We start from the raw sequence: 17,069 nt of genomic DNA, 5'->3' as shown, positions 1-17,069 counted from the left end.
CTACCTCCTGATGTGTTGGGTACCTAAGCTTTCTCCATGAAGGCTGGGACTGTGTCTACCTTAACTGTCTTTCCTGGGTCACATGTGTGTGTGCTAAGTCTCTTCAGTCGTGTCTGACTCTTTGTGACTCCAGGGACTGTAGCCGGCCAGGCTTCTCTGTCTGTGGGATTCTCCAGGCAAGAATACTGGAGTGGGTTGCCATGCTCTGCTCCAGGGGATCTTCCTTTTTTTTTTTTTTTCCAGGGGATCTTCCTGATCCAGGGATTGAAACTGCATCTCTTAGGTCTCCTGCACTGGCAGGCAGATTCTTTACCACTAGCGCCACCTGGAAGGCCAGGGTGGGTGTTTAATCTATGCTTGTATGAGTGGATGAGCTGGATTATGTATGTTATGCTTCTGTGAAATGACTTTTTTAGATTTTAATATTTATTTAAATTTAATCTTAATATTTTAAACTATTTAGTATTTTAAAAACCTCCTAAATGGGAAAAACCGAACAGCTGTATCTGTCAGGCATATTAATGAATGCTGTTCCACTCACAGGTAAAAGATGTCTTTGAGAGCATCAGGTAGCATCTGGACCGGGCCTTCTGAGAGGAAGGCATTGTCTGGAGGCTAGCCTGATGCACCTGGGGCCGCTGGGCCCTGACCAGTGGTTGCAGGACTGGGGCATGCCGACCCACAGTGGTCTGAGCTGGGAGAAACTTAGGGTGGCGGTGGGAGTTTGGGTCTCAGGGAATGAGGACTGGGAGGGCCAGGGACTTTAGCTGAGGGCAGGGAAGCAGGATCAGACATCCTAACAGGATCTAGTGGGTCAGGACATTGGATGGGCTCACCGATTTCCCCAAACCTCTCCCGGTAGGTTTGCTAATACTTGCAATCTTACCATAAGAGATTTGGGGGGTTTTGACTGAGCATGATAGAATGAGAGCATTTTAGTTATTACTGGTGGGATTTCATGGCTATTTTCTGTGTTCTTAAGCATGAACACAAATGAAAACATACACACCGCTTTTTTTTTCGGTCTGTCATACCACATGGCTTGTGGAATCCTAGTTCCCCAGCCAGGAATTGAACCCCGGCCCACAGCAGTGAAAGCATTGCGTCCTAACCACTGGACTGCCAGGGAATTCCCACTTTTTATTTTTTATTTTTGCTTTTCCCCTCCCAGAATAATTGGGTCATAAGCTGACCTTTTTATTTTCCTGTGCTTTCAACTGATGGCTCAGGTCAGGGCCCATGAAAGATCACTGCTCTGACAGCCAGTCTTTTCTTATTCCAGGCTCCAGGTAGAGTGGAATGGCCAGTGTGAGGCAGAGGCCCCCTCCTCAGGGCTGACTGCTGGTCTTTCTCTCCTGAGAGGACTGCAACATGAGGAACGGCCTGCCTGCAGCCTGGCCGGGGTTCCCCCTTGCAGCACCTAGACCCCTGTACCGGACCGTGTGCTCCCAGTATCACCGTGGGAAGCAGGGCTGTTTAATTCCTTGTCCTCTGGACCTCCTTTACCCCTGAGACATTAAAACAGCCCAGGGCCAGAGCTCTTCACCCTCCCTTGAGCCCTTATCCCCTTTCCCGTGTCCCCTTTCTATAGAGTACCACATAGCCTGTAATGCCCGGTCGTCCCAAAGCCAAAGGGCAGAAATAGTAGAGCCATCACCCCTCTTTGGAGCCACTTCCCAGTGCCCTGGTTTTCAGATAATGAGTACAGTGTTTGACCAGTGGCTGGACAATTTCCAGATAAAATACGTCAGCTTGCTTGGTGCCTGCTACTGTGTCTCTCTGTCCCCAGGGCCTGCCTTGTCCTCTGTAGCTCCAGTTGTTCTTTGGAGAGAAAGTTGATAAAGCCTAGGAGGGTGAATTCAAGGCTATGAGGTGTCGCCCATATGGGAGCACAGGACAGGTGTCAAAGATCCTGGGCTGCTGGAAACTATCTGTGTATTCAGGAGGCTCCAGAGCTGTGTTCAGGGGCTCGCACCCCCAAGCTTGAATGGAACCAACAACTCTGCCTCCCTTGGTTCCAGGGCAGTGAAGGTCATCTTGGCCATTGACCAGCTCAGCAGCCCAAGGCTAATGCTCCACCCCCAAGTTCTGAGTGCTCCGTTTTGTCACCCTTCCCAACCTTATTTTTGAGAAATTCTTCCAAATTACTGGCCTTTCTCCTTCCTCCGTGAACAATTTTATGTTTTTGGTAGGACTAAGCCCTATAAGAGTTAGAAAGAAAATAGTCTAGTGAAGTCACCTAGGCATTCATGTCTTGGCTCCAGAACACTGATGTGGGTTTTTCAGGTTTAAGAAGATTGAAAATGCACATGCTGCAACTAAAATCTGGCACAGCCGAATAAATAAATATTTTTAAAAAATATTTAGGAATAGGTACATAGAAATAAATTCAACAAAATATCCAAATGTCTTCTATAAAGAAAGCTATGAAGTACTGAGAGAAATGAAAGAAGACCTAAGTAAAGGAAAAATAATTTTCCTGAATTGGAAGATTCAATATTATAAAGATATTAATTGTGTGTTTGTGTGTTTACCTTGCCAACAAAGGTCCATCTAGTCAAGGCTATGGTTTTTCCAGTGGTCATGTATGGATGTAAGAGTTGGACTATAAAGAAAGCTGAGCGCTGAAGAATTGATGCTTTTGAACTGTGGTGCTGGAGAAGACTCTTGAGAATCCCTTGGACTGCAAGGAGATTCAACCAGTCCATCCTAAAGGAGATCAGTCCTGCGTGTTCATTGGAAGGACTGATGTTGAAGCTGAAACTCCAATACTTTGGCCACCTGATGCAAAGAGCTGACTCATTTGAAATGAGTCCCTGATGCTGGGAAAGATTGAGGGCAGGAGGAGAAGGGATGACAGAGGATGAGATGGCTGGATGGCATCACCGACTCAATGGACATGAGTTTGGGTAGACTCCGGGAGTAGGTGATGGACAGGGAGGCCTGGCGTGCTGCAATTCATGGGCTCACAAAGAGTTGGACACGACTGAGTGACTGGACTGAACTGAACTGTGTGTGTTAGTTGCTCAGCTATGTCTGACTCTTTGAGATCCCATGGACAGCAGCTCAGCAGGCTCCTCTGTCCATGGAATTTTCTAGGCAAGAATACTGGAGTGGGTTGCCATTCCCTTCTTTAGGGAATCTTCCCAACTCAGGGATAAAACCTGGATCTCCCACACTGCAGGCAGATTCTTTACTGTCTGAGCCACCAGGGAAGCCCAAAGATATTAATTACTCCATATTAAACTATAGACTCAATGCAATTATAATCAAAATCCCATTTGGTTTTCTTGTGGAACTTGACAAAGAGATTATTAGGAAATTCAAAGTTCCAATAGCAGTTCTTCTTGAAGGAAAAAAGGGTGGGAGGATTTGTTCTACCAGATATCAGGATTTGCTATAGAAATACAGTAATTCAGAAGTGAAGTACTAGGACTCCGGTGGCTAGGATTCTGGTCTTGCAATGCAGGGGCTTCAGGTTTGATCCCTGATGGGAGAACTAAGATCCCATGTGCCATGTGGTGCGGTCAAAAATTTTTTAAAAAGAAAAAGTGAAGTACCAGTATAAAAATGGACAAATGAATAAATGGAACAGAGTGGAGACTCCAGAAACACACACACACTTACAGACACCTGACTTTAGATACCACTGCAGATCATTCGCAGAGAAGGCAATGGCACCCCACTCCAGCACTCTTGCCTGGAAAATCCCATGGATGGAGGAGCCTGGTAGGCTGCAGTCCATGGGGTCGCGAGGAGTCGGACACGACTGAGCGACTTCACTTTCACTTTTCACTTTCATACATTGGAGAAGGCAATGGCACCCCACTCCAGTACTCTTGCCTGGGTAATCCCTTGAATGGAGGAGCCTGGTAGGCTACAGTCCATGAGGATGCTGAGTCGGACACGACAGGGTGACTTCACTTTCACTTTTCACTTTCATGCACTGGAGAAGGAAATGGCAACCCACTCCAGTGTTCTTGCCTGGAGAATCCCAGGGACGGGGGAGCCTGGTGGGCTACCGTCTATGGGGTCACACAGAGTCAAACACGACTGAAGTGACTTAGCAGCAGCAGCAGATCATTGGAGAGGGAATAGTATTTTCAATAACTAATGCTGCTGCTGCTGCTGCTAAGTTGCTTCAGTCGTGTCCGACTCTGTGTGACCCCATAGACAGCAGCCCACCAGTCTCCCCCATCTCTGGGATTCTCCAGGCAAGAACACTGGAGTGGGTAACTAATGCTGAGACAAAGTATATGTGAAAATCATGCAATGTGCAGAACAACTCCAAGTGGACTGTGGATTCAAAGAAAAGAGGCAAAACAACAAATAGCAGGATAGCAATGATCTTCTTTATCCAGACTCAAAAAGCACTACCCTTAAGAAAACTCATGGCAAAATGAATCCTTTGGTATTAGAAGCTAGGACAATGGTTGGCTACGGTGGAGAGAATGAGACTTCTGGAATTCTGGAAATTCTGTTTCTTAGTCAAGGTGCTGGTTGCAAGAATGTGTTCACTTTTTGATAATTTACTAAGCTGAACAGTTATGATTTGTGTACTTTTCTGTACACATGTTGTAGGTCAATGAAAAATTCTGATCAAAAAAATCAAGAACTCTTATTTATCAAAGACACCATGGAGAAAGTAAAAATAAGCTACTGAGTGGAAGATATTCACAGTACATGTGACTGGCAAAGGGCTCATATATAGAATATAAAAATAACTCCTAAGAGTTCCATTAAGAAAAAATCATATAATCCAGTACAAAAAGGGGCAAGAGATTTGAATAGGCATTTAACAAAAGAACAACCAATAGACATGAGAAAGTACACAGTTGCATTAATATTTCCCTTAGAACCACAGTGAAATAATGATACTATCACCCAACAAATCAGGCTCATGAAAGAGCAACTACACATGGTGTTGATAAGGATATAGAGCAACAGGAGGAACCTCATACATTGCCAGTGGTGGGTGCAAATTGGTACAATCACCTTAGAAGACATTATCCAGCAAAATGGAAGCTATATAAACCTCATGACCTATCTACAGAATAGGAAAAATACATTATGGTATATTCTCAGAATGGAATGTTACCTTTACATTCAACAACATGGATGAATACACTTTATGAAAATTTTATCAATGCAGATTGCTTGGCTTGACTTTCCCCTCCATGGCCCTTCCCGTTCCTTGAGAGCTTCTTAGAAAGTCTGAGTTAATTTGAAGACTGAGTTAAGTTGAAACTCTTTCTCATGTTGGTGAATATAATCAAGCATTTTGGTTTGAAAACAGACCTGACTTTTTTCATGGTGAGCACTGCCTCCTGTACAGCAGTGCCATATGGCAGGCATTAACCATCCACCTGGGGTGGGGTAGTGGAGGCTGGACTAGATCAAGGCTCTCCATTCCACAAACCAGCATCAGCATCGCCAGGCACCTAGAGATGCAATTCTTGGGTCCCACCCTGAGTCTCCTGCCCCAGAGACATCACAAGTCCTGGAATGATGCTGATCCATAGTCACGTTTGAGGACACTGGACAACTGACCTTTAATGAAACTCCAGGAGTGAGGTTTTATACTGTCCCATGTCCTGGTTACCATTTTCCTCTTGTTTTCAACTCTTCCACTGTGCTATCTCCACCAGCTGTCTCCACTTTCTGCTCAACCATGCCTTCCTTCCCCCAAAGCACTTGCTGAGCTGAGGAGTCTTTTTTCCTAAGCCTTGCTTGGCTCCCTGACCTCTCTCCCATGATCACTCACCTTAGTAGAAACCCCCTTCCTTTTCCATCTCTGTGACACAGATCTTGCCTGGCCCCTTCTCTTCTCTGCAGACACTCAGTCCCTCCCACAGCCAACTCGCCTCTTAAAGCTGATGACTCTTGGTACTTTCCTGGCATCCAGTGGTTAAGAATCCATCTTCCAATCAAAGGATATAGGTTCCATCCCTGGTCAGGGAACTAAGATCCCATATGCCACAGTGCAACTAAACCCACAACCTCTGGAGCCCGAGCACTACAACCAGAGAGCCCACGTGCCATAGTAATGACCCAGCATAGCCAAGATTAAAAAAATAAAAACTGATGACTCTTTGTCCATCCTGGTTCCAATCTCTGACCCAAACTCTGACACTGTTGTTGTTAAAGTCTGGAAGGAGTCTCCACTGGATATCAAACCAAGTTCTCAAATTTAACAAGGTGCATAGTGATTTCACTGGTCACTGGGTGCAGGTGAGGTCAGGGAGCAGAGGAGTGAGAATGCCCAGAGGGTATTGTAGAAAAAAGACTTTCTGAGGAAGAAGCTAGGAAAAGAAGATTAATTTTAGGGGAAGGATGAAACTGAGTCCCCCTGCTGAATTTATGATTACCCTCTCTATCCAAAACTTTGTTCCCTTTCTTGTCCCGCCCTTGTTCCCTTCAGTACAGAAGAATGTCAATGAGAAGTAAAAACTGAAGCTGAACAGGATCTTCTTGGGTATAATAGCCCCACTATGTGCCCAGTTTCTACTTTTGTAGAAAAAGACTTTATTCTCCAAGGACTTCTTAGAGTTCTAAAGAGCAGACTCAAGAAGTTACCAATTAGGGAAATGAAAGAATTCAGAAACGAAGGAAAAGAAGTCAAGCAAGAAAAGTAATGATAGTTTAAACAACAGTTCATCAATAAAGCAGAGCCCTGGGACTTCCCTGGTGGTCCAGTGGTTAGGCCCCGGCGCTTTAATTGCTAGGATCTGGGTCCGACCCCTGGTCAGGAAACTGGGTGTCCTTGAGCTGTGCAGCACAGCCAAAATAAAGATAAATATCTTTATTTATACCTTTATTTATATATTTAAATATCTGTGTGGATCACAACAAACTGGAAAATTCTTAAAGAGATGGAAATACCAGACTACCTTACCTGCATACTGAGAAATCTATATGCAAGTCAAGAAGCAACACTTAGAACCAGACATGGAACAACAGACTGGTTCCAAATCAGGAAAGGAGTACATCAAGGCTGTATATTGTCACCCTGCTTATTTAACTTATATGCAGAATACATCATGCAAAATGCTGGGCTGGATGAAGCACAAGCTGGAATCAAGATTGCTGGGAGAAATATCAATAACCTCAGATATGCAGATGATACCACCCTTATAGCAGAAAGCGAAGAACTAAAGAGCCTCTTGAGAAAGTGAAAGAGGAGAGTGAAAAAGTTGGCTTAAAACTCAACATTCAGAAAACGAAGATCGTGGCATCTGGTCCCATCACTTCATGGCAAATAGATGGAGAAACAGTGGAAACAGTGGCAGACTTTCTTTTTTTGGGCTCCAAAATCACCGCAGATGGTGATTAAAAGACGCTTGCTCCTTGGAAGAAAAGCTATGACCAACTTAGACAGCATTTTAAAAAGCAGAGACATTACTTTGCCAACAAAAGGTCCATCTAGTCAAGGCTATGGTTTTTCCAGTAGTCATGTATGGATGTGAGAGCTGGACCATAAAGAAAGCTGAGCACCAAAGAATTGATGCTTTTGAATTGTGGTGTTGGAGAAGACTCTTGAGAGTCCCTTGGACTGCAAGGAGATCCAACCAGTCTATCTTAAAGGAAATCAGTCCTGACTATTCATTGGAAGGAGTGATGCTGAAGCTGAAACTACAATACTTTGGTCACCTGATGCGAAGAACTGACTCATTTGAAAAGATTCTGATGCTGTCAAAGATTGCAGGCAGGAGGAAAAGGGGATGACAGAAGATGAGATGGTTGTATGGCATCACCGACTCAATGTACTTGAGTTTGAGCAAGCTCCGAGAGTTGATGATGGACAGGGAGGCCTGGTGTGCTGCAGTCCATGGATCACAAAGAGTCGGACATGACTGAGCAATTGAACGGAACTGATCTTTTAAAAAAAGAGAGTCCTAGTTCCTCTTCACAGGATATATATAATTATCTGACCCATATGTTTGAGTTGTTCTACAGAAACTAAGGCCTCCACCCAAGTGGAGGATGGTGACTACATGCAGACTGGTTGGAACCAGAAGGCTGACTTTAAGATTTCCAAAGAATTTTCATGTTACCTCACTAACTACCAAACAGAAGAAAGTTCCACAAGCTGCAACCCTTACTCCAAATGGCTGCCTTTAAACACCCTTCCAAAGCCAGTGGGGAAGGCGGGTCTTTGGAGCACAAGCTGCCTTTCACAACAACCAGCATCAGTAAACTAGCTTCACTGTGAGTGGACTCAAGTTCAGTTTGGTAACAGGAGTGGGGTGTGAGTGTAAGCCAGGGTTTGTGCTCCAGAAGGTGAGGGCCAAGGACACTGCAGAGGAGTCAGAGGGGTCTCCTCTGAGGGAAGAAGGCTGCTGGAGCCCCAGAAGGCCGACTTCCTGCCCAGCTTTGGCTCTCCAACCTGCTCACCATAACAGTGAAGCATAGACCACACCACCCTGTGGGGAAGTGGCCGGGGATGTCCAAGAAGCCTTCAGGGGAAGAGGCCACAGCTCCAAAAAGAGGCAGACCCTTGCTTTGAGCTGGCTCCACGGGCCTCAACTCGACCACCTGAGTGACATTTGGGGGCCTTGGTGGCCAGACTCCTGTGGCTTGGAAATCCAAGGCTTGAACCCCTCCTAGGAAGAAGGCCACAGAGTAAAGCATTCAAGAGGGTCTCCATTCACAGTCTGGGTGCCCCACACAGAGGGCTCCTTAAATAGGGGTGGAGCGAAAGTATACCAGGTGAAGATCATGTGTCTGAATTACCCTGGAAAGTCCCTAGGAAGGCATCACATTGGAGACACTCCACCTGGAGATGTAACTAGGAAGTAACCTTGCGAAGTGACACAGCAGTTGGGATATTATGATATATTAAGAAATATTTATTTGGTTTTCAGCCCCAGTTCCTGGCACAGAGCTCCTGAAACTCTTGTAGCTTCCTAAGTGATAGGGGTAAAAGGAGTATTCTTTTGTTGTTCATAACAAACCACACCTGAGTTTAAGCTAGAGTGGTGACTCTCGGTTAGCTCTCAGTTTCAGGATGGGGGCTGGTTATTAAGGAAACAACCAGGTGGTTAGATGGTTGGAACTTTCAGCCCAACCCCCCAACTTCTGGGGAAGGGAGGGCCTGGAGCTTGAGTTAACCAGCAGTGGGCAATGAGAACACCAATCATGTCTACACAATGGAACCTCCATAAAACCCCTAAACAGTCAGGTTCAGTGAGATTCCTGGTGAACACTTCAGGGAAGATGGTGCGCCCCAACTGCCCGGGACAGAGGCTCCTGAGCTCAGGACCCTTCCGGTTCTCACCCTATGCCTTGCCTCATCCTCTGTCCCTCTGTATCTTTTATAATGATCTTTATAATAAACTGGAGACAGTAAATAATGTGTTCCCTGACTCTACAAGTGATTCTAGCAAATTAGCAGGGGGTTGTGGTTGCAGCCACGTCGGAGAGAAGTATAGATAACTGGGGACCCAATTCTTCTGACTGATGTCTGTGGGACAGAGCCCTTAACCTGTGGAGTCTGTGCTAACCCTTGTTGTTGTCGTTGTTGTTTAGTCATTCAGTTGTATCCAACTCTTTTGCAACCCCATGGACTGCAGCCCATCAGGCTCCACTGTCCATGAAATTTCTGGAGCAAGAATACTGGATGGGTTGCCATGCCCTTCTCCAGGGGATCTTCCCAAGCCAGGGAGTGAACTTGCTTCTCCTGCAAGTCTCCTGCATGGCAGGGAGCTTCTTTACCTCTTAAGCCACCAGGGAAGCCCTAGGTAGTGTTAGAACCAAATTAAATTGTAGGACATGCAACTGGTATCCACAGACAATAGAAGAATTGTTTGGAGCAGAAAACCCACACATTAGACTCAGAAGTTTCGTGAGTAGAACAGATCATAGTAGCAGTAATAGTAACAGTATGAGCACTTGTCCTGGGAAAGGCCCTAACGGATTGTTTGCTGGGTGTCTAGGAGGCTGGGCCGCACACTCCCCGGGGCAGGAGCCATGTCTTTATCACATGTCAGCATCCAGTGCCTGATGCATGGCCCACGCCACACTGTCCCCATGTCCCCAGGCACACACTCTCTGCTGCACCAGTCCTTGTTGGGTGCTTCCTGTAGGACACCTGGGTTTCAACCTCACAACAATCTGTTAAGGCAGTTACTGGAATTACCTCCATTCTATAGGCAAGAAGCTGAGGACTAGAGATGAAAGTCTGAGAATGGAAGTCCCAGCCAGTGGAGGCATAACCAGAAAGAAGTTGTACCAGAACCCCCTCTTTAATGAATGCATCTCGCTGACTGGAGCATTCTCAATCAATAAAAACAGTTAATGTTTCTTGAGCACTTTTTATGTGTCATGCACTTTGCTGAAAACTCCACACATAATCTTCACTGAGGTTGCTCTAAGGATTCAAGAATTTGCCTTAGCCACACAGCTATTAAGAGGCAGAGCTGGGGTCTGGACTAAGCAAGGAAGGGTGGCCCCAGTATAATGGTTTTACAAGACGTCTGTAAATCCTTCAACACTCCTCCTAACAAAAGTCTAATTCCTCTCCCCTTTGAATCTGATTGGACCTCTGTGGTCAATTCAAAGACTAGAATGCACCAGAACCAACAACATTGTGAAACTTCCAGTTTCTGCTGGTTTCTCTTATGCTGTCAGGTGGGCAAATTAGAGGCCAGAGAGAGAGGGAGTGACGAGAATGATGCCTTGATGCCCAAGGAGTTCCAGCTGTCCCAGGCCTAGCTTTGACATCTTTCCACCCTGGGCACCAGACACGAGAAGGAAGACACTTTTGAGATGACCCTGCAGAGGAGAAAAACTTGCCAGCCCACAATGTCTCTTTGGCATATGGGTTATTTTGAGCTGAAAACGATCGAAGCAGGAAAGAGGAAGAAATTTTGACTTTCCACCTAACCACGTTGGCGTTCCTGGTGGCTCAGATGCTAAAGAATCCACCTGTAATGGAGGAGTCTCAGATTTGATCCCTGGGTCGGGAAGATCCCCTGGAGAAGGGACTGGTTACCCACTTCAGTATCCTTGCCTGGAGAATTCCATGGACAGAGGAGCCTGGCAGGTTACTGTCCATGGGGTTGCAAAGAGCTGGACATGACTGAGTGAGTAACACACACACACACACAAACTGCCTTATATAATTTACACAGAGGGCCTGTTCCCACGACAGAGTTTACTAAACTTGTTTGACTTTCTCTGGTGAATCAATCTCACATCAACTTAATTCTTAGACCAGCCAGAAGAACCTAGAAGGGTAGAAGAGGCTTTCCTCCTGGACAGTGCCACCCGCTGCCACCATCTGACTGCATTCCCTTGAGAACTGACCCACTGAACACAACGTGATCTGTGAGCAGAAATAGCCTATGACCTAAAGGTCACAGCCAGGGTAGCTGGTTACATAGGAGTGAATAGCCAGACACCAGAATTCTACAGCCCATGTTCTTAACCACAAGGCTGTGAACAAATTAATTAATCAATAAGTGAGTGAAAGAATGAGTCTGTGTGATGATTTCAAAGAAGAAAAAGGTCTCACTGAAACAGGAGGGAAGAGGGCAGGGTACAATCTTTAAAAGAATGACATAACTGTTGAAGACCCGACAAAAATTGGTTAGAACCAACTAGGTCCAACATGGCAGAAGATCTGACTTCTAGTGGGTCTTGAGCTGCACCATATGCTCGCTGTAATACATTAGCTAAATGACCCTCCCACCAGCGCTATGAGAATTCCAAGGCTGACCATAAAAGGCCAAAAAGTGGGTGGTGGCCCAATTCCTGGAAATTTCCACACCTTCTCCAGAACAGTTGGAATAATCCTGTCCTCCCACTCATTAGCCTATGAAATTACCCTGCCCATAAAATCTACTCACCCCATATTTGGGGGAATGTCACCTTCTGAGATGGCCTATGCTCTGTGAACTGTGTTCCTGCCATTACCACTCTCTCCTTTCAAGATGGATTATATTCTGCATGTGTCTCTAAACAAATCCACTTCTTACCCATCACTTTGTCTCTCACTGAATTCTTTCTGCAACGAGATATTGAGGACCTGAGATTCAGTCAGCCTTGAGAACAGGGGTGTGATTTCAATTTAAAGACAGTGGGTTCAGGTCCCAATCTGAGTTGAGCAGTTTCAATACAGTTCCAAATAGCCAAGAGATGTTTCATGTTAGAGGAAAGGCATCAACCTGGGGCTCTGGGCAGGGATGGGCCTTTGGATGAAGCAGGATGGCCCAGGGGCCACCATGGAGTGATGCTCACATCAGACTCTGCAGGGATGTGGGGAACAGAGAGCCTTCTAAGACAGGAGAGGTGAGAGGTGAGGTAGTTCATGAGGTAGCTCACTTCCACCAGGGGAGGTGAGCCAGGGAGGCAGTTGGCCAGACCACAGAAATTCTTGGGACTCAGAGGGGAGAGGCAGGGGCTGTACTTCATCCCATAGAAGATGGGACTCCTGAAGTTCCTGAGGGAGCAGCGTCAGGAAGGGATGTTTCCAGGAGGTGAATTTGATGACATGGGGTAGTGTGAGGGCCATGGTGTGGGTATCAGCAGGGCGTCCAGCCTTCTTATCATTATCATCCACTAAAGAGAAAATTTAATTGATTTCAGTTTATGAATTCATTTACACTTAAATGCCAAAGAATAAGATTTTTTCAGGGAGTTGGAGCTTTGGAGGGCCACAACCATTGTAACGCCTGAGATTTTTCTACTCTGCAACAAGGGGCTGAGAAACGTGGTGTGAGGGGGTGGGGTGGGGAGGGAGGGGCAGATCTGAGAGACACTGTAATAATTCATGATTCAACCTGGTTGATCAGGAGGGGGAAAAAGGGCAGGAGGGAGGGGGACAAAATCAGCAAGGGCCCCAGAGCCCACTGCCTGAATAGCCGGAGAAAGAGCTACAGAACATTGGCAGGTTCACTAAATGAAGGCCAGAAGCATGAGATTTGCAATTATCTCAGGGAAGCATGGGAACCAATGTTTGCTGCCCTGTCTGCTACATTCAGCCCTTTGTTGTTTGGGTATAGCACAGGAAAGAGTTCTCCTGTGCTCTAGAAATGATATGGAGGAAGCGGATTATACTACAGGCCCAGCCACTGCCCCGACCTGCCCCTTATCACAGGCTGGGCCCCCTGACCCCTTCTTTCCAGACTCACTCAATCTCAGCCCGCCCAGACATGGCCCCTCCAGATCAAGACTCCACCCTACTCCGTGTGGGCAGCTGACCACTAAGGGCAGCATCCACATGTACAAACCCACCCCCCAGGCAGGAGCATCATCAGAGATCCAGATGCCACATGCTTGAATACCTAAAGGCTACAAGTCAAGCTAAGAAACTGCTAATGCTATATATCCTGTCCTACTGCTTTGACCAATACACCTTCATGTCACCCCAGAAGGCCAACCCCAACCTTGGACTCAGGCTTCTGGGAGCTCTGGCTGGCCCAAGACGGGGCAGGGAGAATGGCCCAGCTCTGAAGGGCCCAGTTTCCACCCACAGCAGCACCCAGCACGTGCCTATGGACACCCAGGTGCACCGCCTACACACACACACACACACACACACACACACGCTGCTTGCATCCCACTGCCATGCTCCCGTTATCCATGAGCACCCTTCACCTTGGCCCCCTCTTCCTTTCTCCACCCACTGGGCTCAGACCCTGTGCATCTTTCCTCATTGCGAGCATTGCCTCTTGAATGAAGGCATCTCTGATTCTCTGGACAGAATTGACCACTTAACTCCCCCTCCATCAGCAGAGATGCCCGCCATTGCTTCTGTAATACGTGACTGCACTGAGTCATTTCTGTTTCACCTGTAGACAGCCTCTTGGGATGTCACTTCTTGGGATGACACTCTGGCATGCCAGGAATGCCAAGTGAAGTGACTAAACCCATGTCTTGTCCAACAAGGGTGGCTCTTTGGCCTTCCTTCTCCCGAACTCCTGGAGGGAGCCCTCCCCTGGTGCCCACAACCAGCCCTGTTGTGCCCACCCTACGGCTCCTCTGTCTTTCCAGCAGTTCTCTGTAATTTCACGTCTTGATGTGAAGACTTCATTAACACTGGTCTCCCCGACCAGAGCATTAACACTCCAAGGACTGTGGCTGTACTGCTTACTGCTGGGTCCCCAAGTGCCACCGACCCTGCTTCATACAAATCAGCTCCAAAAAACACCATATTTGTCTTAAGAATGAAAATGAAAGTATTTTGGTTGGAGGACCTAACCTACTTTGTGGCTACTTGCCCACCATCCTGACAAACTCCTTGGGTTTAGTTCAAAAGAATTAACTCAGGGATCAAACCCGTGTCTCTTTAGTCTCCTGCATTGGCAGGCAGACTCGTTACCACTAGCACCACCTGGGAAGTGCCCCACTTCTACAGTTTGAATTAAAAACCAGCACCATGTGGGACTTCTCTGCTGGTCCAGTGGTTAAGACCACACAACCACTGCAAGGCATGTGGGTTCAATCCCTGATCAGAGAACTAAGTTCTCACATGCTGCTTGGCAAAAAAAAAATTTTTTAAAGAATCAGCATTGTGCTGGTGAAAAGGTGAAATGATGTAGTTGCTGTGTGAGAATGTGTGATGTGTGAGAAGCTGCTGATGTGAAAAAGTATGAGAGTCCCTCCAAAAATTAAACATAGAACTACCATGGGTTTCAGCAATTCCACTTCTAGGTATATTAACCCCCAAATTGAAAACAGGGTCTTGAACAGATGTTGTACACACATGTTCATGGAAGCTTTTTTCCCAATACTCAAAAGGAAGGAGTAATCCAAATGTCCGATGACAGATACATGGGTAAACAAGATGTGATATATTCATACAATGGACTATTGTTTGGCCTTAAAAAAGAAAGGAATCCTGTCACACATTACAACATGGATGAGCCTTGAAGACAACGCTGAGTGAATCAGCCAGTCACAAAAAGACAAGCACTGTATAATTCCACTGACACGAGGTGCCTAGAGCAGTCATATTCAGAGGCTGAAAGTAGAATGGTGGTCCTCAGGGACAGGGGGAAGCAGGGAGTAGACAGTTATTGTTTAATGGAGCTTCGGTTTGGGAAGATGAAAAAGCTCTAGACATGGATGCTGGTGATAGCTGGATAACAGCGTGAATGTGCTTTGGCCCCTGAACTACATGCTTCCAATGGTTGAGATGGTAAGTTATATGTTCTGTGTGTTTTACACTCGATTTTTTAAAAATTAAACTTTAATTAAAAAAAAAAAGCATATCACTTTTTCTGCAGGTTCTCCTAATCAGGACACACTACCGAACCAGGCAGCTGGGAGCTTAGACAAGATATTTTTGTTTCAACTGATCCCTGGGATTATTAGGAAGCTGCTAGATTTTTAATCTTTTCTTTTTCCAGACTGAAAAGGTCATCCAAGGGGTATCTAGTCTTAGGCAAATTCCTCTCTATCAGTTATTTTTAAATATCAGTCCACAAGGAAGCCCCTCATCGAGACACAAGTTAGAGAAGGCAGGGATGGAAATACCTACCCCATAATTGTTGAAGGGTAACCGGTGGGTGTGGCCTGCTGAGTAAGTGGGGCTAAGTGCTAAGTTGGGGGTATGTTAGGCTGGATCTGCATTAGGGCAATTTGGGCCCAGGCTTTGCTTTGGACTGGGGCCTGGCACAGGGCTGCCCCCAAAGAAGGCAGGCTTACTATTACTTGCACAGAGTCACCTATGTGCTGTCTGTCAGCCTCCTTCCTCAGAGTAACACCCGCCACCAGCCACACTCCTGCCCAGGAGTGAGGGCCTGGGTGGAGTCCCTCAGGAGCACCGGCAGAGATAGCTTCTGGGCTCTAAACCATCCACAGAGGCTCCAGGGACCGTGGACTGTGACAATCATTGGACCCCTGGGCAGTGGGAAGCCCTCTCCTGTGGTGGCCCCACCCAGCCTGCTTGGTCAGGACCCCTCCAGCTGCAAAGCTCTTTCTGAGTTCACGTATGTGTGCCTCACCGTGAGTTCTCCTAGTCTTACTTCATCCAAGTACCATCTAGACATCCGGGATAGCCCTGAAGGGAAGAAAAGGTGGCCCACGGACCAGCTGCCCTGGCGGAGGGGGTTGGGAGCAAGGAGGAGCAGCTCCCACCCTTTGCCTTGGTGACTGAGATCGTGACAGCTGATGTGTAAGGGTCTTATCACACCTGCTGGAGGTGACACCTCTTTCTCCCGCAGCTTTCCGTGAAACCAGGGCCTTTCCCAGCCTCAGAGGCTTACTCAGGCAGAGGCAGGGGACTGTCCTGATCCTTTATACTCTGGAGGAGTCCAGCTGATGGGCCCAGCACTTGCAGGGATCAGAATACAGGAAGCCCAACTTGCTCCCCGAACGTGGCTTGAAGAAGGAGCACCCTGACTGGGGCTGCAGCCTGTTGGATGATTCTCCTCAGAGCTGAGTTTTCTGAGAATGTGGCAGGATTTCACTCTCTGGTCCTGAGAGCTAGCTCCTGGCTTTCTCCCAGAGGAGGAGGGTGGTTTTATGAGGCTTTCACTTTTGCATCTGACATCACAGAAGAAACCCAAGTTTTGCCCCCAGGTGTTCTGTGCTCATCACTTAACCCTCTGGAGCCCAGGCTCTTCTGCAAACTGAAGGTCCTGACCAGGTGACGGCTCAGGCTCCTGCCAGCAACGACAGCCTCCATGAGAAAGTTACAAGGCGTGATTCGGAAGGTCACTCACACCCAGACACACTCAGCTGCCCCATAGAACTGTGTTCTGCCGAAAGGCTACACTGTGACTTTTGAGGACCCTGAACTCTTGCCTTCATGGACCCTTCCACCAGATAAAACATTTTAAAAAGTATTGGTATAAAGATGAATATATTAGTATTATATATTAACATTTTATTCTACCTAAAATTTTATTTTTTCTTCTGATTTTAAAATAAAATCTTTGTAGAGGCCCCTAGGAGTATTGTTTGTGAGCTCTAAACCCTATATCTACTCTGCTTAATTGCCTAGCACTGGAGGACACGCAGGTCAAAGGAGGCAAGAAAGAGACCCACTCAGGAGGGTGGGTCAGCAGCTGTGTGACGTGGGCCAGTCACCTCACCTCTCCATACCTCACGTTCCTCATCTG

The 17,069-nt window shown here is 46.8% G+C and overlaps 1 protein-coding gene across 1 annotated transcript in view; it reads right to left on the bottom strand.

Moving 5' to 3' along the window:
* GABRR2 (gamma-aminobutyric acid type A receptor subunit rho2) overlaps nucleotides 1–17,069 on the bottom strand; it is a 39,480-nt gene that overhangs the window by 11,627 nt on the left and 10,784 nt on the right. The gene's annotated exons all lie outside the window — the stretch shown is intronic.

This window comes from Oryx dammah, unplaced genomic scaffold (genome assembly GCF_014754425.2).
Source record: "Oryx dammah isolate SB20612 unplaced genomic scaffold, SCBI_Odam_1.1 HiC_scaffold_4, whole genome shotgun sequence".
Taxonomy (NCBI): domain Eukaryota; kingdom Metazoa; phylum Chordata; class Mammalia; order Artiodactyla; family Bovidae; genus Oryx; species Oryx dammah.
This window is presented reverse-complemented; position numbering and strand designations above follow the sequence as displayed.